Genomic DNA, 23,397 nt, shown 5'->3' with positions numbered 1-23,397 from the left:
CGCACCGGTCTCGCATCTCTCACGGAGGAGCGGAGGCATAAAGGAGGAGCGACGACAGTGAAGAGCGAGAGAGGACAGGCCTGATTTTTAGTTCATGTTTTGTTTCTGTTTGTGTCGCCAGCAGTCTTCCGTGAGGGGCTGCTGTCTTTTACTTTTATTTTTGTATTGGTGTATTTTATTATTAAATATTGTTAAATGTCCACCGGTTCCCGCCTCCTTCTTCCCATAACATCATACCTCGTTACACTGGTGCCGAAACCCGGGAAGAAGGAGGGACACGCTGTCGGAGAGCCCTCGCTGCTGGGGGGGATCGCGGTGCTGAGGAGGTCGGGCAGCACGAGGGAGCGATGGCCGCCGATTGCTGGAGCGATGGAAGAACTGGGGGGACGGAGCTCGAGCTCGCTGCCGTGCTCCTGGGTCAAGGAGGGGTGGCTGCTGTCCGAGAGGGAGCGGAGGAGTCCCGTTTGCCGTGGGCCGGAGCCTGTTGCCATCGGCCATGATGGGGGCGGAGCAGGGAACGGGAGACTCGCTGCCGGCTGCCCTCAACCAGAGGAGCCATCGCCATCCGCCAGGAGGCGGAGGAGCGTCGAGCTGTTCCCCAACGGATGTCCAGTACCATCGCATGGCACCGCGAGTGACTCTCAGCTGGTTGAGGACCGAGCGGCAGTGTGTCCGGGAACCGGATCAAGATTTTTTTTTTTTTTCCTCTCTCCCCTCTCTCGTCTCTGTCGCTCCTCATGCTTCCGTCTCCTGTACTCTCGCCTCGTCTGTCCATACCCCCAGGTACCGCAGCCGCCGTGATCGGTCCCCCCCGGGGGGGGGGGGTGGGGGGGTGGGTAGGCGCAGCCTCGGTGGTACCCCCCGGCCTGCGAGGGGCGATGGGGGTATGTGGCGAGCAGGACGAGGTTGAGGGCCGTGGGAGGACGGCGCGAGGCCGGTGGCGTGATTAAGATGAGCCACACCTGTGAGACGCACCGGTCTCGCATCTCTCACGGAGGAGCGGAGGCATAAAGGAGGAGCGACGACAGTGAAGAGCGAGAGAGGACAGGCCTGATTTTTAGTTCATGTTTTGTTTCTGTTTGTGTCGCCAGCAGTCATCCGTGAGGGGCTGCTGTCTTTTACTTTTATTTTTTGTATTGGTGTATTTTATTATTAAATATTGTTAAATGTCCGCCGGTTCCCGCCTCCTTCTTCCCATAACATCATACCTCGTTACACTGCCCTAAACAGAAATTCACTTCTTGTCTTTGCAAACCAAGTAGCCTACACTTGAATTAGTGCCAAATATTAGTCGTCACTGACGCAGTCTTGCGGAAACATACGATTCCGTTTAATCTACTTGGGAAAACAATTTCAGAGTCAGTCAAAATAAAATCAAATGTAACAACTGATTATGTCAGGTAGCCTAAATGTTATCATGCCAATTTCATAATCAGTTCAAAGATAATACATATAAAACATCAAATGCTCTGGAATAAAGAGAAAAGATGTGAACCTGACATTAGAAAATACATGATGCTGAAGTCTTTGAGGTCCTTCAACATTATGGGTAAACAGAATGTCATTTGCCTGGAAGACACACCCTCCTCTGTGTGCAAGTTATCTCTAGACTCTTAAGAACTTTATTACCTTTTGGTTAACTTCTTTGGGAATTAGACATTTGTACCGGTCATACTGAGACATTTCAAATGATACCAAACATGTATAATACTGTGTGACAATTATTCACAATAAACCATACAGATTTTTGGGTGAATATCTGGTGGTCTCAGCGTGAGAGAGAGATAATATGGGGGAGGTGACTCGGGGATGCTAGTTTCTCAAGAGAGAGTCAAATGTTAATTTTGAGAAAAGTCCTTTGTCTTCTCGGGGAGTGGTCGTTCCTCAACCAGACTGCCTGGCATTTTCTAATTTCTCAATTCTTACATCACTTAAATTTTAGACACAATATTGACTGTTTTTTTTTTTGTTTTTTTTTTTTTTTCTATTTCAGCAGTGAAAATAGTTCCAAACAAAGATCATAGCAGAACCATAACGTATCTCACCGGAACACATAACCGTGTTTTCATTACTGAATGATTCAGCGTTTTGAACGAACCGTTCGAACGAACCATTTGAATAAATGGCTCAAAGACTCACTCTGGCCTGCCGCCACCTACTGGTGGTTTAGGTTTGTGTTTAAAAGTATCATTCTTTCCAATATTTTATATTATATTCAAAAAATATTTAAAACAATTTCATAACATTATTTAATGCAATTGTAATTTTTCAGTGTAGATTAGGCCTATTTCATTTGATTGGTAACAGCCATATAGTGTCTTATTCTAATTTAATTTATTGATCAAATTTAAAATGAAAGATGAAGCATATTTAAAACGATTAGGGACAAATGCTCTTTAAAAAGGTTAAAATATCATAAATATGCAGATTTAAATATAAAGTTAAGTTGATTACATGACACGTGAGATCTTTTCTATTTATTAGCGCCAAGTTTAAACTAGGCCGACATATCAGACATGTAACATATCTCATTTGTGCATTAATGGCAATTATGTTTAAAGTTTACTAATTAAGGAAGGTAAGCTATTTTACCTTTGTTGACTAATCTCCCCTCAGACGCAGCGCCCACAAGATGGCACCATTTATCGGTGAATCCGATATAACAAAACCAATACCCGATTATGAATGCTTAAATATGGGGGAAAATATCAGTAAAACCGATTATCGGTCGAATAATTACATTCACATGTACTGTGGGAAAAACATACTGGCATTCAGACATACCAGGAACAAGACTCTGACAGAGCCTTCGTGTGTTTCTTATTGCTTTACAGTTTGACCACAACATCACTTGCGATTTATGAAGTGATTCTGACAGTAGCTCAATTTCATCAGTGCAATCCAGAAAGTCTTGGCTGTATGCAAGTCCATTGCAGTAATTACAGAGTGAAAGACAACACAAAGCATTTTAATCATGTCTTGGCTTGAAACGTTCTTTCACTAGTAAGCAATTAAGCAAGTTGTTCTTTCTTTATCAGGTTTTACCTGCTTGCCCATTTGGACCATTAGTTCACTATGGCCTTCATGTAAAAATAATATAGCCTAGTTAAATTAAACTAGGAAAGGAAAACAGTGGTGGTCATTCACATATTCAAAGCCAATGAGTTTATGCAGAGCTCAGGTTTTCAATACAAACTTGTAAAAAAACATGCATCATTTTGCCACAGTTGCCATTTTCTGTTTAGATGGTCTCTTCTTTGTCCAGAGGACAGACACAGTTTGAATGAGGGGGGAGTCCTTCTGTGACAGTTGGGCAGACACCAGCACCCCCTCTATGCCAGAACTCCCCCAGTCTTCTCCATCTGGCACACCAGTGGGAAGATGAAGCGCCAGAACGGCATCTTCCCGTTCTCCCGCATGCTGCTTCCTCTTGTCCTCGTGATACAGTCTGGACCGCCCTCAGTGGGACTCAAAAAAAAAAAAAAACCTATTTCCATCAAAACCTACAAACCCTGTCCAAACCCTTTAAAACAGCTTAAGACAACACCTAGCTCCCTTCAACACTACTGAAGCAGTTGCTGTATGCTTTGTGGAAGATTCAGGATGAATTGAGAATATTCCACAGTTCACTCCAGAGTGACTATCCAGAGAAAGGAGAAAGTGCTAGCGGAGGTATTTTTTGCTGAGCAAAAAAAAACAATGTTCGCTAAATTCAAAACAGGCACAGATTTGTTTCAGCCCAGCTGGTCAGTGCTGACCTTTTGATTTGAAGCTTGGAGTCTGCAATTATGCCCAATTACTACGCTAAACCATATTTGCATTGTGAATACCAATTGATTAATCAAGCAAACACCACAATAACTCCAGGTCTGAACAACAACAGTAAGGCGTGCAGTTTGAAGGTATTTGATTATTTCTTACGGAAATCTATTCTTTTTTTTTTTAGACAATAAGGCCAATACCAGACCCTGGCAGTTTGATCGGTGCATGACTGGATTTATCATTCCTACCTGGAGTCAGTTACACTTTATTTTAAGATGATATAGTTACATTGTACTTACTCAAAAAAGTACCGAGTAGGGATGGGTACCGAAACCCGGTATTAAACGGGCCCCGGTGCTGAATTTTGAAATACCGCTGGATCGATAAGCTTGGACGTTATCGGTTCTGCTGTCGGTACTGGAGAAATTAAGAAAGTGCTATTGCTATTAAGAAATGATTATCTTGCTAATTTAATCTCGCCAGCCACTTCTATATATAACAATATTTAACCATTTGACTGTGATGCATTTTTGCTAAGAGAGAGAGAGAGAGAGAGAGAGAGAGAGAGAGAGAGAGAGAGAGAGAGAGAGAGAGAGAGAGAGAGAGAGAGAGAGAGAGAGAGAGATCTTTAACGCGGAGCGACGGCGCGCACATCACAACAGCCCTGCTTAATGAGTGACGATGAGGACAGAACTAAACATTCAAACGGTTAGGCTACACTTTAGATCTTTGATATTAAACTAGGGTAAACGTACCTATTAAGCTCAAGTACCCATTAAGCACACTACCATCTTGGAGCTCAGATTATAAAAAGAAACAGCAATGTATTATCCTATTTGATGTATTAACCAATTGATGTGTTTGTTACTATATACCTCCTGTAATTTTAAACCAATCAGACCATTGCACACTGAGATATGTGTGTCCATGTGTTCACACTGTCTGGCGGCTATTTTCAAAGCTGTCTGAAAACTTTCACCAGAAGAGGAGCCCCTCAGATGTGCATTTTTTATATGTTTAAGCCTTTATTTTGAAGAAGTACATCTTCTTATTGCAAAATTAAGAGATTAATGTTTAGACTTTTGAATATTATAACCTGGAACCTGGATGTGGGAAATAATTACAGTTAGATCTAAAAGATAGTTTTAGCAACATAGCCCAGATGCTACGAACATAGCTAGCTTATTAGCTGTATAAGATTGTGTGCTACATTAATATATTACTTCACAGGAATTATTGGCTTGTACTTTTAAATCCATAATATTATAATTTTACATTTTATTGATAGTCTGTGGTTTTAAACTGCTGTAATTTTTAAAGAATTCATATTATTGTTAGGTGAGCTTAAAGGGTGCACTACTATGACAATCACACAGCTTCAGTGTGACATCAATTAGAAAAAGCATAATTTCATAGATATTGTCTATAATAGTTGTTCATATTAAAATTGGTATAAACTTAATACATTACCTAGATTATTAATTTAGCTAAATATTTTCCTTTAAATTTTAATTTAATATTTATTAATTAAAAAATGTTTTTGCTCCAATTAAGCACAGTGTGTGCTCCCTTTAAGCTCACCCACATTAAACGTCTATGTAAATACTTAATAATCAGAATTTAAATATTAACTGATGGTTGTCACTATGTTAATCTTCAAAAAAATGATTAATAAACTTATTTTCACAGTCTTAAGATGACAAAAGCTAGACGAAACTATAGTGTATGCCCAAAGATGAAAGAGGCATGTCATACAAAGAAGGAGCCATCAGAAACCTGTCGTATCTGTCCAAGAAGTTTGGAGTAGACAGGAAAGCTCTGACCCAGAGAGTTAAAGGGATACTCCACTTTTTTTGGAAATAAGCTCATTTTACAACTCCCCCAGAGATAAACAGTTGAGTTTTACCGTTTTCGAATCCATTCAGCCGATCTCCGGGTCTGGCGGTACCACTTTTAGCATAGCTTAGCATAGATAGATCATTAAATCGGACAAGACCATTAGCATCTCTCTCAAAAAAAATGACCAAAGAGTTTCGATATTTTTCCTATTTAAAACTTGACTCTTCTGTAGTTACATCGTGTACTAAGACGGACGGAAAATGAAAAGGTGCGATTTTGAGAGTATAGTTCCTAGCCATATCAGCCTAGAAAATTTAAACTTTACATTTTCCGTCGGTCTTATTACACGATGTAACTACAGAAGAGTCGAGTTTTAAATAGGAAAAATATCTAAACTCTTTGGTCATTTTTTTGAGAGAGATGCTAATGGTCTTGTCCGGTTCAATTCATTATGCTAAGCTATGCTAAAAGTGGTACCGCCAGACCCAGAGATAGGCTGAATGGATTCGAAAACGGTAAAACTCAACTGTTTAACTCTGGGGGAGTTGTAAAATGAGCCTATTTCCAAAAAAAATGGAGTATCCCTTTAAGGAGCACATTGGTTTGTTTTGTTATTTGATTTTTCAATATGGGTTACATAGCTGAACGTGGACTAGTCTAGATGTTGCAATGAGTTTGAATGACACGTCACTATGAATAGGATAGGCTACCTGATCAAATTGAATGCCTTGTTGCTTGATTTTAGTGTTCTGTTTTTTTGTGATTGACTCTGTACCTTCAAATAAAACTTTTTTCAATTATTCCTTAAAAAGGTTGTTTAAAATAAACAAGAATTTTTAATAAAACTTGTTGTGAGCTTATTGGGAACAGGGGTGTGCTTAAAGGGTACAAAACGTACCCATTAAGCACAGCCAGACTTTTTATATTTAATGATGTACATCTTAATTGAAATACTTTTGTCATTTAAAATAAAATGAAATATTATAGTGTGAGAGATTAATATTTTATTTTAAAATAACTTCTTGTACTAAAACCAATATCTTGTGCACTAAAAATGTCTCAATGTAGATTTTGGTGAGCTTAATAGGTACGTTTACCCTAATTTTATTTTAGATTTAGATTGTGGCTTCCAATGATTATAAAAAAGATATTTGAGGTAGGCTATAACCATTAAAAACTAAAGCCGCATTCATTCTGCGCAACTTCCCCTCACATCGGTGCGCTGTCATTTCTCCCTAAAACCCAAACGTAATGTCAGAATCTGCACGATCGGTGATTGTTGTAAAATGTGGTCTATACTGTTGCTTAACTGCGGGACGCGTTTGATAATAAAAGGCAAGTACCAAAATTGAGCAAGAGACGCTGTTTCAAATGCGGCGCACGCTTCGGAACACACCGCAACGAGACAAGCAACGTATATTTTGGGCTTTGTGCGGATCTAAACGATCAAATATACACAAAAATATATCAAAATGGCCGTCTTGGAGATTCACTTAAACAGTTTATTCACTTAAATACAGTTTATGTCTTAAATGGGCGTACATAGTTGGGAGAAAATATGAGGCGTAATAATGACTAGATCTGCATTTGGTCTTAAAGAGGCAGCAGTCTAATAATTCTGCTGACGATTGCTCCATTAATGTGAATCAAACAACAAAAGGCAAAGAGAAAATCAGTCGCAGCTCTTGAATGAATAATTTTGGCTTTCATAAGCTTTAATCTATCTATGATAAACTAGGTAGTGTTCTTTTAAATCTGACTTTATTAGATGTCTTTTTAGCCCATATTACTCTTGAACAGTAATGTCAGACATTACTGAAATTAAAGCATTGGGTAAATAATTTGTATATTTGTTTTATTGTATACTTTTTTTTTTTGTTTGACCATGTGTTTGTACTTTGTTTTTGGTGTCCTATGTCTTAATATAAATATATAAAACACAAAAGCCTGCACCCTTCTGCATAACATAGCCTACATGTTTTATTTGTTTTGTTAAAGCATTGCTTTTTCTTTTGCTATAGATATTTATTTTACATTTCAAAATATAAAGCAATATTAATTATGTTCTAAATATTTTTTTCCTTTTTTTAATATAACAAAAAGAACCGATAAGAATACCGTTAAAGTACCGGATCGATAAGGAGTATCGGTAAGAGTAGTAATACCGTTAAAACCTTAACGATACCCATCCCTAGTACCGAGTAATATTAATTAACCACATGACATGTACTTACTATAGAGTTACGGTTGGGTTTGATATAGGGTTAGTTACTTGTAATTATTATGCATAATTTAATTTTATTACTATAGTAAGTACAAATAGCAACGTGTAACTGTGTCACCTTAAAATAAAGTGAACCCATATGGATCTGGCTCATATCTAGAGACCAGAATATCAAAGACTTGCGGGTGGGTACTTTTGAATAAAAAAATATATATATATTCGAAAACAAAATTCAATAAAAATAATAGCAACCCTAGCAACTGAAATTATCAACTGATAATCTCCGTTAATAATCTGTTACACAGAACTTTATTATATTAAATATTAATCAAAAATTATTCACACCTTCACAAAATCCAAAAATTCAGTGTAAGAGTAAAAAATGACAACATTCTTTTTAGTAAGTTTATTTGATTCACAGCTTATTTAGAGTTTTGACCTCGACAACCCAACTGCATTTACCGCAAACAGTCTAAACGAAAAGATTGTTTTGGTTGAATCGGTTCAAAAGAGTCATTAGTTCGCGAATCAGACGTGTCATTAGCGGACTTGTACGCATTGTGTGATTATCCCAGCAGTTAGGACATCGCACAAGACTTGTCAACACAGAAAACATTTCATCATTGGATAGGTTTTGTTTTGTTTATTGAAAGTGTTTTTCATGTCAGCTGAATGGACGGAACGCTTTTCAGAGAAGATAAGGCAATGTTTTTTAGTTTTTTTTTGTAGCACAACACCCAGCAGTAATTCAGGAAAAAAAATACGCGAATGCTACATGTGAAACTTGATCTTTTACCATCGTGTCAATTCTCAATTGATTTTGATTAATATGCGCGAGGGAGCGAGAGAGAGCAAGAGAGAGCAAGACAGTTTGAAGACGGTGAGGGTGTGCGAGGGCTTTCAGTAATATGCGCCCTATCTAGCGCAGCAGTCATCTACATCACTCACCAATCAAATAAGGTCTTGGCGAGACAAAAAAAATCGCTTGTGAGAGAGACGCGTGAGTGACAGAGAAAGGAAATGCAGCCGAATGAATAGGCTACGCTGCGTGTTTTAAAAAGCGTATTTTTTATAAAAAAAAATTACAACGAAACGCAATATGTGGCGGCCGGTGTTGATTCTGTGGCGCACCGCCACGAATTAGTCTATGTGTGGGAAACACTGTGGTTAATGTAATGTCAATACAATCTGAAAACAAGCAGCTTAGTCATTATTATAGCAGAAATCAGAGTATTGGGGGGAATATTGAGGCAAAAAGTTTAAGAACCACTGGTCTAGAATAACCAAACTATCAACAGGGTAAAACCCTTTTAACTAAAAGACAAGACTTTCCATTCCCACAGCCACCATATGATTTTTCCCATTCATATTTCCACAAGTAGAACATCTCCTCCCACTTCAATGGTTCTGTCCTATTTGACTGTTCTCTATTTAATGTTATATGGTTTTACGAACACTATCTTAACTCCGCTGCCAAACTTACGCAAAAAAAACAAACAAAAAAACAAGCACTGCAATCCAAACCACTGTTTGACAGTCAACCCACCCAAACCACAACAACTGCACATCCCAGTTCTCTAAACAGAGCTGCAAAAGAGCCTCCCTTATCAATATTCAAAGGAGCCCACAGCAAATAGTTTAATTGTTAAACACATAAGGCCATTAATGCTGCATAAACGTTAAGGAATCCTCCCTATCAGTACGGCACCTCACAACTCCCTCTACATTCATCTTCCTGAGTGACAACGCAAAGAACCACATGCATGTCAATATGACAAGCGGCCGGCTGACTTTATTGGATTATTGAAAATTGAGGTGACAGAAAAGAGTAGCAAGAAGAGAATCAACAAAGACAATCAACAAAGACATCAAGGGAAACGGTGCACGTATGTCTGCGTGTTTGGATTAGGGTATGGAGGTGGAGGTCACCTTCACATGACTCGCTGGCAGTAATCGTACCTTGGACACGTCTTTCTGCCTAATAGATCCACCACAATGGTGACGGAGGCCCGGTGACTAACTCGCTAATCTAATAAATCACACGCAAAATCACAAACTGGACATGGCCTGTAGCGTCATCGGTGCACTGCAACGGCTAGGGATGGGCGGCATGAGCAGAATCCTATTAAGGTAGGAATAAGATCAAGAAATGCACTAATATTACAGTTCTGGATGATACATTAGGTAGGCTATGTTATAACAGATTACAGATAAATCACAAAAATAAAAAGTAGGCTAATACTACACAAACAAATCAATTTTAAATTTGAGCATCACAACATTATAACGTACAGTGTGAAAAATGAATATTCATATTAAGATATATTTAGGCTAACAGTGTTTTATTTGTGCTTTAAAAGAAAAAAATAAGGTCAAATGAGCTTGCACAATTAAATATCCAATAACATCTAGATAGGGGTTAAACGGATCGCTGTTGATCCGTAATCCGTACGGACGAGGCCCCACGGTTCGGCACACATTTGAATCGCGGATTAATTGCAAAGTTTAAAAATCAGAGTGAAAGTTTCATATAGGCTAATCAATCTGCAAGCCATAGCACAAATAAACAACAAAAATAGACAACAAACAACAAAAAAAGAACAAAGATAGACTAAATAAAGAGTGCTTTTCAGGTAGGTCTAACAGTAGCTTTCAAGTAGGCCTACAGCAATTTAATAAAATAATCAAATGTAAAATAACACTGCATAGTCTTCATAGTATAATTTACATTCATTATTTAATAGATTTATCCATATTTAAGTTACAAAAGTTATTCAGTCAAGTTATTCCTTTTCTTTGTCTTGTTGTTTGATTAACAACATACAGGAATGTTAGGCTGCTGTCACTTAAGACTAGGGCTGGGCGATAAAACGATAACGATAATCTCGATAAAACGATATCAAGAGGTCGATAAATGTTCGATAATGTTTATCGAAACTCATTTGAACCGCGCGCCACACGGACCATTTATCCGCTCGGCTCAAAGTCCAAACGGCAGCGCGAGCTCACTAGAGCCGATGCGTTTACTCTGATCGGTCTCGGTCATGAGATCCAATGAGAAGTGCTTGAATTCAGCGAGGAACACAAATGTCTCAGTGATTTAAACCAGTTTAAAGGCAGATGAAACAGCACTGACAAACAGGAGAAACACTGTGCGCAACGATACAGTCTGAAGGCTTTTCCGTCTACACATTGCCATCATTTACCATGGATTTACTATTGATCAGCATTACCAAACGTGGACGTTCCACTAGAAACAAACATTGATGTAGGCCTATTGTTTTAATTTAATACTGTGAAGCTGCTTTGATACAATCTATGTTGTGAAAAGCGCTATATAAATAAACTTGACTTGACTTGATTTACTGTAACGTTAGCCTAGTAATATTAACTGCACCATGAAATGTGGGATATAGGCTACATATTGAATTGTATTATATTATTAATGTAGACAATGTATTAAGGACTAATGGAATATAATTACAGTATTTAATAGTGTATTTAGGCTACTGTTTTTCATACAAATACCATAGAAACCATAAAGTTACATTTTGCCATGATAGTGAGGTCATCATGATCTAAATGCATGATGGATGACCAATGGTTAAGTTTAATAAACTCAAACAGTCAGAATATTACATTTTACCAAAAAAAAAAAAATAGCACATGCAGAAACTAAGAAATTGTCCATATATATTTATTTTGTTAAGGAAAAATGACAAATGTTTTAATGTTCTACCTCAGATTTGTGAAATGTTCACCAGTTTGGCAAGTGTTTGTCATGATATGTTCTGACAATAAAGAGTAGTTTAAAACCAGTTAAAACTCTGGTTTCTACAACTTTCACTTAGGAGCAAAAATTTGCCTTTAAACTTATAAGAAATAAAGATTTGACTTTTATCGTGATAATTATCGATATCGACTGATATAAAAAAATTATCGTGATTTTTTTTTTTTGGCCATATCGCCCAGCCCTACTTAAAGAGCAACTTGCAGGTAAAAAAAAAATCTAAATGAATATATAACCGTGTATGAAAATACCATATGAAAAGATAATGCAGGATTTAAAATGTTTTAAAACGACATAATGACACCAATTTAGTAGATAAAGTGAGCGTTTCTTTGACTGCTCGTACAAGCCGCTTTTTTTTCAACATCGCGTCATTTTACGTCACACGAGGGAGACGTGTGCTGTGCTCTGCCGCAGCTCAGTGCAGAGTAGGTTGGTATTCAGTAAGAGCGGTCGTGAGACAGTGTGTTTTCAATAGTTTTTGTATTTCAATTTATCATCGTCATGGTAAATGTATGTGTTTGTGGAGCTTGCAAAAACTCCAGCCTGTCAGGACATCGAGTCCACCGGTTTCCTAACAGGAAAAAGGACGGTGCTATCTTTTGTGCCTGGGTGCGGGTTGTGCAGGTGAAGAGACGGGATTTCTCTTCCGCGTCGGCTTCGGAAAACGCGGTCGTGTGTAGCGTTCACTTCAGATCGGATGATTATCGTCCCGGCGATATGAAGGAGTTCAACATGGGATACCGAAGTAAGAACCGGGTGAGACTCAGAGCTAGTGCGGTTCCTTCAGTGTACGCATCTTCGGGTTCTCCCGCTGGATGTAGGCGCGAGCACAACATCAACTGGCAAACGCAATGTAAGCGGAACGAAACTGAGCTAACAGTTACTCGTTATTGTGTTTGTGTGGACCGTTTATCAGTTTGGACCAGTGCAGCGCGAGCCTGATCAAGCAACACTGTAGCCTAACTGCGAGGTAAATAAAGAGTTCGCCACTGAAGTAATAACATCGCTGCGAGATCTAGTGAGAAATATTCACATTTCTCCGTTATTAACGAATCAAACAGCGCTGACGTGAAAACCAGGAATAAACATTGTGCAATGAATGAACGAACTATCCAGTGTCCACAGATCAGCAACATTCACCATGGCTTTACTGTAGTAACACTAACTGCAACCATGGAAGTTTGGCATTTTCCACTAAGGCCCAGTATGCATCCACCTCCCTGTAACACTGACTTTCCTCAGCTGTAAACATTGCCTCGCATTTCCCACACAAGCACCTATGGAACAAAAAATGTATCATGAATAAATATCTCTCTGTCTCTCCATGAGAAACTGCTAAGTTATATCACGTAACGTTAGTCTGGGCGGATATTAATGAGCATGACAAACGCCTGATCAAAGCTTAGTTTCTGTTATTGTAAGTTCCAATATGTTCTGTCTAACATTAATCCTGGCCTGTCCCTGCTCTCTTGGCAGCCTAGCAGGCTCATAATTGTATGGCTGTGGTCCGTAAACAATTTCCTCAGCGTCCGAAATGTCATTGCAATCCATATTTCCCTGTTGTGTGAATCGACCGCTCTCCCTCGTGCTACGTCACGACTCTCGCCCGTCACGCCCATTTTCAGATGCGGAAGTAAAATTTTCTCACAAAAACGACTCCAGAAGCCACTGTAGCATATTTATAATTTTTTTTTAAAGAAAATCTAGTTCCTACATTATTTTTCTATACATTGACTTGTTGGGTCTTCTAACCTGCAAGTTGCTCTTTAAGACCCAATGCAAAGATCCAATTTGATTTACAACATGTAAATTCATACACTTCTCCCAAAATACATGAAAAATAGAGAAAAATAGAGTGCTATAGTTACACAATGTGTATCTGATATGAATAAAACACCTTGTCAATTTATAACTGTAATGATTGTTTTCGCTGCTTCCATAGACATCAGTCTGTATTTTACAAGCTATAAATGTATGGTTTTGCTAGTGCTTGTGTATTTAAATATCTGAAACCTAAAATAAACATTATGTGGTTGAAATCACTGAGACACAGCTTTTTGTACACACGCTTCTCTACCGGTCAATATTCCTATACTGTCATACAGTCAAGCCACAGCATGAGACATTAACGGGGTCATATTTTAGTTGTACTGTGTCAACCATTGAATAACGGTCAAATATCAAACTCTGTAGGAATGTAAGCACCAATATAAACAAGTGCCAAAAGAATAGGCTTTCACCTGTAAACAAGCTGGAAATAAATATCAGCGCAGGTTTTCAAAAGAACAGCTTGCACAGTAATGCCTCTTTCTTTGCTCAAATACGGTTGAAAATAAATCAGGGTAGAGCAATTACCTCTCAGCACAAACCATCAAAGCTGTAACTTAAGCAAATAATGTAAAACTGAAAAGATGGGGGGCACATCAAAATAGCTGTATTCACTGTTCTTATAAAGGGTCTGGGCCATTTCTTGGCAAAAGTCTGTTTCCACTTTTCGTTAAATGGAGATGTCCCATAAAACTGTGGTGTAAATGGTTTATAATGCCACCAGCAGGCCCACTAATGGAGAACCTGTTTTCAATCAGCAGCCAAATTACTGCAGAATTAGCTTCCAGACACTAAGCTACTTCTCAGTTCTCTAAACACAGAAGAGTCTGAGAAATATGTAAACTTAGCAATTTCAATGACAGCGACTTGGGTACTACAGCAAACACAATGGCTGACATCCAACTGGCATTCGTAGGGTCATATAGGCTTCCAAAAAGTGAGCAACCGCACCCATACACGAAAGGCCGAGCTACAAGGCCATCAGTGAAGTGTACATGATAGTCACTTTAAAGGAATAGGCTAGTTCACTCAAAAATGAAAATTCTGTCATAATTTACTCAATCTCATGTCATTCCAAATCGGTATTCCAAAGCATTTAAGCAAGTATTTAAGAACAATGCCTCGCTATTCATTTTGAAACCTGACAATTTTTTAAAGCCTTGAATTGCTACTTCTTTGATGGCTTTTAACAAACATCACATGGAGACACACAGTATGGAAGTTAAAGGCTATAAGACAAAAGTTTAACTTCCAAAATACAAATATTTTAAGTTATAGGCTAAGCATTCATTTTGACATCATTGTAACAGCAACAAACATAATACAAAGACATTACTGCTTTCTAAAGAGAAAACAAAATCATTTTTATTTTTAGAATGATTCTTTAAAATTATTTTCTAGAATATTTTTTAATTGTTTCAGGTCTAGCCTATAGTAACAGTACTCAAAAAAGGATACAATGTCAACTTTACAGAAATTTTTCCAGGTAATATTCTGCAATACTTCCATTTCTAATAATATAAATAGGTATTAGCCCACATTACAATAACGTTAGTTGTCTTTATACAAGGGGGTCAAGCACACAAAAATAAATAAACAAATATATTTGGAAATCTGTGGCAACAAAATTTGAAAATTCCTGCTTTGGAGTAAAAAATAAACCCGTGTAGAAGGACAAAAAGACCGTTTCGACGATCCGCAAAAACAATTAAAAGCACCTGTATTTTATTGTATGACAGGCGATGTCACTTTGTAAAGAAACACTACGCGCCTGTAGACGGAACTGGTAATACGCATCCGCATGACGTCACCGTTTTCACAAATTCGCGTTTTTGTGGTTTACACAAAGAATATAACGATATTGTTTTCGAAATCTAGCACTTTGAAACCCATTTTCAAAGGTTTGCATTTTCAGGCCCCCAAAACACCATTGTCATGTAAATGAACGGCCAAAACGCACACAAAAATGTTTTCAGTTTTTAGTTGAAAACGTTGTTGTGTAAACAGCCCCAAAGTCTAGTCAAAGCTTTGTCTTTTATTCAGGTGCTCATGACCTTCTTAGACTGAACGAAACTATAGCAAACAACGGATCTTCTAAAAACTTCTAAAACAAACTAAACAAATTCGACCACACTGACGGTGCCACAGGACTCCAAAAAAAAAAAGAAAAAAAAAAAGTGTTGACTAGGCTGAATTGTTTAAATAAATAAAAAAATGCATGTTCCCATGCCAGAGCCCAATGTACCACTGAGAAGTCCAAGAGACTTTCAGTTCCCAGATATGAGTCCTATAAATGTTGATCCCCGACACCACAACCGATGCACTACAGAAATAAAATCTCTCATTAGAGCCCAGGCCCTGAAATTACCCAAATTCAGCGCACATGGAAATCATAAGACAGCGTCAGCAAGGGGGAAGTTTGCACCAAGTGGCTTTTCAGCATGTGGCAACAGAGGGCCGGGCATTTCGAACGTGCCAATTAGTTCCCTCTGCCAGAATGAAGTAGGTAAGAGGGTGAAAGAGGAAGACACCAAATTATACTGACACAAACAAAACAGCTAGAAATACTAAGATCCACTATTAAACAACTGTATATCTTGCTTAAAGGGCATCTCCAACGGTTTTATGCTCATTAATTAATGACAGCTGCTATGACAAGGTGCGTTATCCAGAATCCAGAAAATCCTTTTCAGGCACAATACTTTAATTATATTTTATTTTAGCAGGTCACAATGATCGGCTGCATCTGAAATTCGTCCAATGATTCAGCAAATCAACAAATTAGTGCCTGTGATCCAATCACACATGTGATATTATCAGTTCATCTTAATGCCAGTCAAAATATAGACCACAAATTTTCTCCAGCAAGCCGTTAGCCTCAGGAGTCATTCTGTCTTTATGAACAAAACCAGAACTGACAGAATATTAAACTAATTACATGAACTGAACGTACAGTAGTACCAGAAGATTGCACAGGGTCAAGAAAATGATGTTGTCCCTGGTCAAATTATTTCAGACTTCTGATGCAATTGCACGAAACTTGCTCTTGAGCTTTTCCAGATCATTTGATATTGCTGAGATGCTTCATGTGCACTCTGAAATTCCTAATACATGCTCTTTTGTTTGTTTGTTTTTAATACATAAAACTCTGGATGGTTGAAACCCTCACCCACAGTGTTCACGTATGGTCATGTATAGGCTCCATTCTTAAAATAGGCTAACTCCTGATGGACAGAATTGCTGTGTAGAAGGACCTGGGAAAGGGCAACAAAACCGGCGTAACAAATAATGCATAATGTCTATAGCATAACAAGAGTGGTATTGTTCTGCTGGAGCCCCACTGCATGAGTGATGTTAAAGGAACAGTTCACTCAAAAATTAAGTCTATCATCATTTATGCACCCTCATGTTGTTGTAAACCTGCAGGACTTCCTTTCTTCCACAACAGGAGCTGTAAGGCACAATGTCTTGACTGACACACACAAAATGTGAAAGTGAATAGTAACTGTGAATGCCATTCTGCCAAACATCTCCCTCTGTTTTACACGAAAAAATAAGTCGTACGGTACAGGTACGAACAAAATTATGAGTAAATGACAGGATTTTAATGTTTGACTGATCAGCGTTTTGAGGCGCGTGAGCTTTACTTCTCATGTAAATATCACTGACACATTTCTTTGAAGTCCCACTAAAAATATATCAAAACAGGTCAAATAATACTTTCTAACAGAGCGGTGTGGATATAAGAGTTGGTTTGAACTGCACTGTAAAATATTATGATTTGGAAACGTAAAATAAAACTCATTGCGTTGTAGCGATGTTTGATTGTAATGCCATTGGAAACACTGACCTCAGCAGACATCGACTTTAAAGGCAGCATACGGCTACGTTTTGGGTAAAAAAAAAGAAAGAAAGAAAAAAAAGACCAATTTGTTTGTATAATGAGTGTGCGTTTCAAAATATGCACGGATCAGTCACAGACGGAGGCATCTTTTTCAAAATGTACTAAATCTCCATGTACGTGTTTGGAATTAATTTCTTTACGACTTTTTCATAATCACACCCGACTGAACCATTTCAAATATATGCATAACAAAATCAAATCAAATAAAAACATTGACACGATTGCACAACATCAATATATGGCATATTTTACATAAGAAAAAGCATCTTTGGAGAAGTGAGCTCGCTGATAGAAGAATGTCCCGCGACACTTGCTCTGTACGTTAATGCATTTTACCAGAGAATATGCGCTGTGCATTATAGATTACCTGTGGTCAAGAGTTCAGCTTCATCACTGTCTAGTCCGTTTACATGACAGAAATACATTGCGCCCTGCACTTGATCCTCATCAAACGCTTCTTAACAAGAAATTGGGACCACGAGGCACTAAAATGAGAGTTACAGCGACAAAATATGGTCAGTCATTACTTCTAACTTGCTGTGCTAGGAGCTGAACTCATTTGCACTTGCCCTTTGAGAAAACCACCCTAAATTAAAGATATGCAAGTTTTTTAATCGGTTGGTTAGCTAGTGCACTAGCTTAGCCGACGTCAACTCACCCGTTAGTTTCTCTCTGAGAATAACTAGAATTTCGCGACCCCTCCAAACCTCGTGGCTGAGAAGCTTCTCTTTAATGCAAACAATAATCACCTTAAAAGTGCAGCTTTACGCAAAAAAAAACAAGTGTCGTGAACAAGACCGAGTGAATAGAGAAACGCTTTGAACTCACCGTCTCTCCGTTCCGCCGCGGTTTGCATTTCTTTCCGTGCACGGCAACCGCTCGTTTCCCCCGGTTCAGTTGGCCACGTACAAATCCACTTTTAAATCGACTGGAAAATTCTTTGATTTCACAGAGTAACGACTCTTCCTCTACTAATGTGCCACGCGGCCGTTATAATCCCGTTGCTATAACTACGGTAGAGTGTAAAAGCTTCTATTGTTGTGAATCCAGAGTTTGTGTCTCACGGACTTGTGCTCCAGAGCGGTCGGAGACACTGCTGCTGCTCTGCCGTCCCCTCTATCCGCTGTCGCTGTCTCCCTCTCTGCCTGCTTTACAGGTTGCTCGTGCGCATTTTCGGAAACATTCGTGACCATTCGGCCGCTCGCGAATCGGTTAGATTAGTCTCCGTTTAGATTAGTGTGGTTGCTGCTTTATGAGACAGAGGTATTTAGTGGGGTTTAACCATGGGTTTAACCTAAATAGGATACATTAAATCAAAGAATATATGTAATAATTTGAATATATTATATTACACAACAATATCCATCAGGCCAGACCTTTTACACAAAAAAAAAAAAAAAAACCTTTTAAATAAATAACAACAATCAGTTTATTGAAGTTGACCGTGGCCAAATTATTAATCGCATATTAAAACATACAATTAATTGAATGTTACATTATTTAACTTAAAAGTAACAACTAAAAAAATAAAGCATAATTAAATAATATGCATTTAAATTAATTCGTCTTGAGACGAAAGTTGCTATCGTCTTCTTCCCCATTTGTGATGTCCGTGTAAACCGGGTTCTTGAAAAAAAAAAAAAAAAAAATATGGTTCTTCATCAGAGGAAAGATGAGGGTTGTGTCGCGCCTCCTATACCCTCTTTCACTATTCTTTACATTACTCCACTAATCATTAATTAAAAGGAATGTATAGGCTACTTGTATGATATTATGCTGTAGCCACATTGGACCAGCGGTTTGGAAAATGGATGGATGGATGATTCACCTGTGGGCGTCATCTTCTGGTGAGACCCAGGAATAAATTTGGCACAACTGCCACAGTGCATTATGGGTATTCTCTAGTCTTGAGTGTACATAGGTTAGACTCGTTTTTGCGGTGCATTGTGGGATTGAATGAGTGCGCTCGATAACGTCCAATATGCTTTTCGGACACCGAATGGTTACAAATGGCTGTCCCCTAAAACAGTGACCTATTTAAGGGTCACTGATTTTGGACACATCCATCACTGCAAGACGGAGGGCAAGTTATTTTGATTAAATATTATGAGAGCACGTGAATAAAAAAAAATAATATTCCATAAAAATTAAAAAAAGAATTATGAATTGTCAATTCTGATTTCATGGTGTCTTTAAATATTTAATGAATCCCTGTATAATAACCAGGGGCGTAGTTTGTGGGGGGGTTGGGGGGGAGATAACCCCCCCAATATTTAAATCTATGCATTACAACCCCCCCGATATTTATACCATGATCACATGAAAAATATGCAGACCCAAACTTCAACCCCCCCAATGTTCAAACCAAATCTACGCCCTTGATAATAACTATAATATATATATATATATCCCTTAAATCCACACTATGGAGGTGGCGAGAATAATTTTCCATTACATTAAAAGAAAGATTAACTTCCCACTACTTGATATAAAGAAACATATCGTGCAACTGGATGCATTTAACCTTATTTTTGGCCAGATTTTGCTCTCAGATAGTTCTCAGTTCTCAGTTGCCGAGTTCCAAATTCTGAAGTAGGAGAAAGTAAATAATGGATTTGACATTAGTCTGACACATTTCTGAAAGGAATCCATTACATGTTCTGTTAATTCAAGGCAGAGTAATTTCAGCGGGTTTTATAGTATCCATTTGTTGAAAAATGGGGTGCAAAAATATGACCAGTAAAATATATAATGTAGCTTGCAGAAAATGGAAGAAAACTCTTATTTTTCGTCTGCTGAATTTTGTAGAGTAACTATCTTGGATCAACATGAAAAATGCATACAATTCTTGAGGAAAATACAGCCAAGGTCAAGTCTCAAGCAGGGGCTTGTACAGTGTGTGTCCTGTGCAGGCAGCATATATTACAATGGTGGCATCATCACACATATCTGTGCGTAAATGTCTGGCCAGATTTATCATATAGCATAATGGTTTTAAAATAACAAAGCCGCATTTGCGTTTCAGCACTCCGGTCCGGCTATGGGTGTGTTTTGGGGACCTTTCAGAAATTCCCCAGCAGTAGCTGAAACATAAGCTCACTTAAAGGCTGGCTATGAAATGGAAAGCACAATCCTCTTGAGAGGTAAGGGCTGCCACACCTCGGGATTAAGATGTACTGTTGGTGATTTTGAAATGTGAAATATTAATCAATTCCATCTAGTGGGATTTGCTCCCCCGAGAAAGCCGTCGGTAGTATGGAGGATCCCTTTATCTAATAGTTTGGGACATTTTAAGAATAAAAACTATGTTAGTATAACCATGATAGTATACACACAGTTGCTGTTTTTAGACTTTCTGCTGCAAATGTTCTTCCTTGCTATGAATTTGAAGGCCATCACTGGGTGCCAATTCAGAGTAATCATTTATTTTGTGGCAGCAACCTGCTGACATAACTCACTTGTTACATGACAACTTTTTTGTGAAGTGAAAAGCAAGAGAGCACCGATTGATGACTGCCATTAAAATAACACAAATATGTAAAATACCCTACCCTGAACAACGGTCAGTTATACCATTTAACATCATTATAGTTATACAAAACATATTTGACAGCAGAATGCTGTGATTGACTAATCAGAATCAAGTATTCCAGAGAGCGCTAGAAGAATATTGTAGTATTGTCTGTAGTTTGTTGATGGTGGCTAATTTAAAGCAATATGAGAGGAAGAACATATCAAGAACCAGGTGAATAATATTCTTTTACATAGAATTAAACATTTAAATCTACATTTCTATAAATAATAATAATGTCATTTTCTAGTTGAAGAGAAAATGTAATGCAAGAGCTAGCGAAATGGAGAGCTAGAGAACATTACAGGAGAGGAGTGGTGGGCTAGAAAAAGTTGAAGAACATAGATATATAGATATGGTGACTTTGATGGTGTGTAATTGAAAAAAGAAATCAAAGCTAGAATGTCCCAGCAGTGAAGATGTCAGAAGAAGAGTGTAAGATGTGGCTGAGGTGGAAAGTCAGTCAGCTTCTCTGCTCAATTGAGAGATGACAATGGAGTGGGAGGATCATCTTTAACTGGCTGATTTTAAGGGAATGAAATGGAATCAAATTAAATGCAAGGTATGTATTACTTATTGATATATATGGAACAAGTACACTGTATATATAATGATTCAGGGCTCTCAAGTGTCACGCATTGAGCGTGACAGTCACTCATTTCGGTCTTTTGTCACGCACTCCGCGCCACACATTGTATTTCTCACGCGGAAAAAACGTTTATGCCGCAGCGCCCAAAATTTCTCTGGCCGTGCCGATCCAAAGTCCTTTTAGGCAAGTCGTGCCACTCGGCCGCCATCTTGGCAACGCCTCCGGGCAGCTATTTCGGACTAACAAGACCAGGCTCCTATCTAAATGAATGGGCAGAGAGTCAGAACTGCACTTTCACTGGTCGCTGGGACATAAAAACTGCATGTAAGTGTAACGGAGGCCAGCTAGTAGTTGCTGTGCGAGTAAACCTCACTCCTCTGATCTCAATAGGCGCTCTAGCGACAGACGCTAGAGGCTGCAGTCTTTAGCCTCCTTGTTAGAGCGCCTGACTCTCATGCTGGAGATCCGGGTTCGAGACCCGCACGGAGCGGGGTGTGAAGGACCCGGTGAGAGGGGTTACATATAGAAACAGCAGTAAAATATGATAAAAATCGCTGAAAAAGTTTGATGACTTTGCCCCAAAATAAGGTTTAAAACGCCTTTTTCTCCACAGGTTATACTTTTACTACTCATGCGCAAGGGTTCACGACACCAACTTCATTTACGTCTCGAATGCCGGTGTTGTGCATATTCAATGTCAATATTGTTCTCCTTTATTTAAATATAAGCAGGTTTGCACTTTATCAGTAATAACAATGTATTGTATAGATCAGTAGTTTTAACTATTCATTAAAATGAATCGGTTCAAATGAATCATTAGTTCGCGAATTGGACGTGTCATACGGTTGTGTGATTATCCCAGCAGTTAGGACATGGACATCCCACAAGGTTAGTGTCAACACAGAAAACATTACATCACTGGATAGGTTTTTTCGTTTATTTAGAGTAATTATGTCAGCTGAATGTGCGGAACGCATTTCAGAGAAGATAAGGCAACGTATTTTAGCACAATTCACACCCAACGGTAATTCAGGGAAAAAAAAATCTCCTAATGCTCCAACATGAAACTTTGGTCTTCTGACCTTTTACCATCATGTTGTTTTATTTTGATTAATATGCGTGCGGGAGAGAGAGCAAGACAGCGCTTAATTTGGAGACGGTGAAGTCTTATTTACACTTCGGAAAGAGAGAGAGGGTGCGCGCGCGCGACCGGGGCTCTCTCTCTCTCTGCTTGTATTTTCCATATGGTTCTTTCAGTTAAATATGCGCCCTGTCACTGATCTTGCACACACAACAACTCGCTGTCCCCAAATCGTCTCCGCTGTCGCAAAACCTCAACTGTGCGCATGCGTCAGTGGAACCAGACGATAGGTTTAAATGTTTCGCGGCTTGACTGTTAAAAGCAGATGATTGGCTTTCCAGCGGGAGGGGCGGGACATGTTCAAACAACCGCCATCTTTGCCGTTACGGGTTTTCCTTATATAGTTCTTTTAAGGATTGAGGAAGTGGCATGTCTCTTATATAAATTGTCTCTGGCCGATCTCACTATGGAACCGGCAGCCAGGAATCAAGCGCGCGTCTCCCCTAGCCGAGCCTGCCACTTATCAGCCAATCAAAAAAAAAAAAGAAAGAAAATATCAGAAAACAGCATTATTGTATCTGGGTAAGATTTAACGCAACAACCAATGAAAAAAAGCACATCCTGGAATTGTTAACGTGATTCTGCTACAGCGTCTTCGTTCAAAGTTTCGTTAACCCATAGAGGAAACCACTGGAGCTCCGAGCATCACTTTGAGCACAGAGTAAGTCATGATGATCTCCTGTTTTAATGTTACAACAAATTCACAACTTGTTTGACACAAACAAACAGTGACAACTTGACTGCTGT

The 23,397-nt window shown here is 38.7% G+C and overlaps 1 protein-coding gene across 4 annotated transcripts in view; it reads right to left on the bottom strand.

The window, feature by feature from the left end:
- Nucleotides 1–18,552, bottom strand: part of ptprfb (protein tyrosine phosphatase receptor type Fb) — a 211,200-nt gene extending 192,648 nt beyond the window's left edge. For all 4 annotated transcript variants that reach the window (XM_081375456.1, XM_081375457.1, XM_081375459.1 and 1 more), the window contains exon 1: nucleotides 18,178–18,552. The gene's annotated coding sequence lies outside the window, so the exon portion shown is untranslated. The remainder of the gene's footprint in view (nucleotides 1–18,177) is intronic.
- Between the last annotated feature and the right edge of the window lie 4,845 nt (nucleotides 18,553–23,397).

Source organism: Scardinius erythrophthalmus (genome assembly GCF_964197995.2).
Source record: "Scardinius erythrophthalmus genome assembly, chromosome: 9".
Lineage (NCBI taxonomy): Eukaryota > Metazoa > Chordata > Actinopteri > Cypriniformes > Leuciscidae > Scardinius > Scardinius erythrophthalmus.
This window is presented reverse-complemented; position numbering and strand designations above follow the sequence as displayed.